This window comes from Salvelinus alpinus, chromosome 37 (genome assembly GCF_045679555.1).
Source record: "Salvelinus alpinus chromosome 37, SLU_Salpinus.1, whole genome shotgun sequence".
NCBI classification, from domain to species: Eukaryota; Metazoa; Chordata; class Actinopteri; order Salmoniformes; family Salmonidae; genus Salvelinus; species Salvelinus alpinus.
Window position 1 is genome coordinate 3,206,752 of NC_092122.1, and position 3,991 is coordinate 3,210,742.

The window sequence follows — 3,991 nt, forward strand, 5'->3', positions numbered from 1 at the left end:
ACATCAACTGTCTTTCATTGCTGACCAGCAGCGGTCACTAATGTGCATTGTGTTAAAAGCACAACTTGGTAAAATTGGTATAGTATACTGCCAATGAGCAAGAAATGTTGCATGTTGTCAACAGAAGAGTCAGTGAAAGCACAGTAGGTTAACTGGCAGTTGGCACAAATATGCATATATTTAACCATGCCCCAAATATGGACCCAGTTGTATGGGGAGGAGTTCAGTCCCAGGGCTGTGAGCTTTGTAGTGAGAATTTCAGAAAACACAACAGCTAGCTCGTCTGCACATGCTCTGATGGGCTTGAATGACTTACATACAGTAAGTCCTCCGTAGAGACCGTAAGCACGTAGCCCTCGTTGTCCTCAAGGGCTATCCTCGGCAGCTCAGAATCGTTATACTCAAAGCGTGAGAAAAGGTGTTTAGCTCGTCCGGTAGGGCGCGGTTGGTGTCTGCACTGTGACTGGCTTTCTTTTTGTAATCCGGGATCATTAGAAGTCCCTGCTACATATTTTGTTCCTCTACTTGTGTTTCGCCAACTTGATCGATCTGCATAGGTCATATTTGCACTGTTTAGCCATACAATTATCCCTGGGTCTCGACCCCGCCCTGTGCAACTGGGTCCTGGACTTCCTGACGGGCCGCCCCCAGGTGGTGAGGGTAGGTAACAACATCTCCACCCCGCTGATCCTCAACACTGGGGCCCCACAAGGGTGAGTTTTCAGCCCTCTCCTGTACTCCCTGTTCACCCATGACTGCGTGGCCATGCACGCCTCCAACTAAATCATCAAGTTTGCAGACAACACTACAGTGGTAGGCTTGATTACCAACAACGACGAGACGGCCTACAGGGAGGAGGTGAGGGCCCTCGGAGTGTGGTGTCAGGAAAATAACCTCACACTCAACGTCAACCAAACAAAGGAGATGATCGTCGACTTCAGGAAACAGCAGAGGGAGCACCCCCCTATCCACATCGACGGGACAGTAGTGGAGAGGGTCGAATTTTTAAGTTCCTCGGCGTACACATCATGGACAAACTGAAATGGTTGAAGAGGCGCAGCAGCGCCTCTTCAACCTCAGGAGGCTGAAGAAATTCAGCTTGTCACCAAAAACACTCGCAAACTTTTACAGATGCACAATCGAGAGCATCCTGTCGGGCTGTATCACCGCCTGGTACGGCAACTGCTCCGCCCATAACCGTAAGGCTCTCCAGAGGGTAGGGAGGTCTGCACAACGCATCACCGGGGGCAAACTACCTGCCCTGCAGGACACCTACACCACCCGATGTCACAGGAAGGCCAAAAAGATCATCAAGGACAACAACCACCCGAGCCACTGCCTGTTCACCCTGCTATCATCCAGAAGGCGAGGTCAGTACAGGTGCATCAAAGCAGGGGCCGAGAGACTGAAAAACAGCTTCTATCTCAAGGCCATCAGACTGTTAAACAGCCATCACTAACATTGAGTGGCTGCTGCCAACATACTGACTCAACTCCAGCCACTTTAATAATGGAAAAATGTATGTAATAAATGTATCACTAGCCACTTTAAACAATGCCACTTCATATAATGTTTACATACCCTACATTACTCATCTCATATGTACAGTATATACTGTACTCTATACCATCTACTGCATCTTGCCATCTTGATGTAATGTATCACTAGCCACTTTAAACAATGCCACTTTTATATGTTTACATACCCTACATTACTCATCTCATATGTACACTGCTCAAAAAAATAAAGGGAACACTTAAACAACACAATGTAACTCCAAGTCAATCACACTTCTGTGAAATCAAACTGTCCACTTAGGAAGCAACACTGATTGACAATACATTTCACATGCTGTTGTGCAAATGGAATAGACAAAAGGTGGAAATTATAGGCAATTAGCAAGACACCCCCAAAAAAGGAGTGATTCTGCAGGTGGTGACCACAGACCACTTCTCAGTTCCTATGCTTCCTGGCTGATGTTTTGGTCACTTTTGAATGCTGGCGGTGCTCTCACTCTAGTGGTAGCATGAGACGGAGTCTACAACCCACACAAGTGGCTCAGGTAGTGCAGTTCATCCAGGATGGCACATCAATGCGAGCTGTGGCAAAAAGGTTTGCTGTGTCTGTCAGCGTAGTGTCCAGAGCATGGAGGCACTACCAGGAGACAGGCCAGTACATCAGGAGACATGGAGGAGGCCGTAGGAGGGCAACAACCCAGCAGCAGGACCGCTACCTCCGCCTTTGTGCAAGGAGGTGCACTGCCAGCGCCCTGCAAAATGACCTCCAGCAGGCCACAAATGTGCAAAGAAAATGTTGGTAATTGATTGAAAATAAAAAACATAAATACCTTATTTGCATAAATATTCAGACCCTTTGCTATGAGACTTGAAATTGAGCTCAGGTGCATCCTGTTTCCATTGATCATCCTTGCAATGTTTCTACAACTTGATTGGAGTCCACCAGTGGTAAATTCAATTGATTGGACATGATTTGGAAAGGCACACACCTGTCTATATAAGGTCCCACAGTTGACAGTGCATGTCAGAGCAAAAACCAAGCCATGGGGTTGAAGGAACATTTCTGCAGCATTGAAGGTACCCAAGAACACAGTGGCCTCCATCATTCTTAAATTGAAGAAGTTTGGAACCACCAAGACACTTCCTAGAGCTGGCCACCAGGCCAAACTGAGCAATCTGGGGAGAAGGGCCTTGGTCAGGGAAGTGACTTGTCAGGATCGAGGGAAAGATGAACAGAGCAAAGTACAGAGAGGTCCTTGATGAAAACATGCTGCAGAGCACTCAGGACCTCAGACTGGGGCGAAGGTTCACCTTCCAACAGGACAATGACCCTAAGCATACAGCCAAGACAACGCAGGAGTGGCTTCGGGACAAGTCTCTGAATGTCCTTTAGTGGCCCAGCCAGAGCCTGGATTTGAACCCGATCTAATATCTCTGGAAAGACCTGTGCAGTAACTGAGCTGTGTACCGGCTCTTCAAATGTTCTACTGCTTGAGATCCTGTACCACCTTATAAAATATTAGCTTGAACATTTTATGGAACTCCTGCACCGGAATGTAAACAGTACCAGCACCCAAAATGAGTACAGGCACCTATTTCAGTCCAAGTCAGTCACTGACCGCAACTAGACAAAAACCTCCAGGTTCTAAAAACGTCTAAACATTTTCTTGGGGACGTCCCTGTAACAAACCGGGAACAAGACAAAACCTGCAGGTGACCATGACTGTTTAAATTAAATCTATGTCAATTATGCCTTTGAAGTCAAATATTCTCAATGACATTTGACACCTGGGTTATCACATCTGCAAAAATGTTGTCACATGCGTAGGTTCGTGGTATCACATGTTACAATGTTGCATCTCCATTTTGTCACATTTATTTCACATGAGATCATGTTTCCAAAAGTGCTCACCCACACCCCGATCCCCAAATAAAGGATAGCCCCCTACAAAGGTCAGTGTGGCCCAAGAGGCCAGGTTGAGAGGGCATTCAATCTAAGGGTGGAAATTGAAACTGTCAGGGAGGTGGTAATGTTGGTTTGTATGCGTGATAGATTGCCCAGCCACTCTCCCTATATTGATGGGGGAAAGCGAGGGCATGCCTTATCACTGTTTCTACAATGTTTTCTTTTTCTAAAGTAATTTTTCTCATTCTCAAGGTTTTATTTCTGTCTGGATGCCTCCACTCTCTATTTATATAATTGGTGACGCATGCTGGTGGCATCACTTTTTAGCTAGAGGAGAGAGAGCCATTGATTGAACTGTCCCAATAAAAAGGCCACACCAATTGTGTGTTTTGAAAATAATAAACATATGGTTTGTATATTATGAAAAATATTCTGGAGTAAAACTTGCATGTTTTTGCTAGTAGAGTTTTTTTCCATTTCCAAAGGAGAAAATCCATATTGCCTGTCCTTTACGATCCAGTATTTACAGGTTTCTCTCTGCATAATGAAATTTACTTTTGACCCAGCC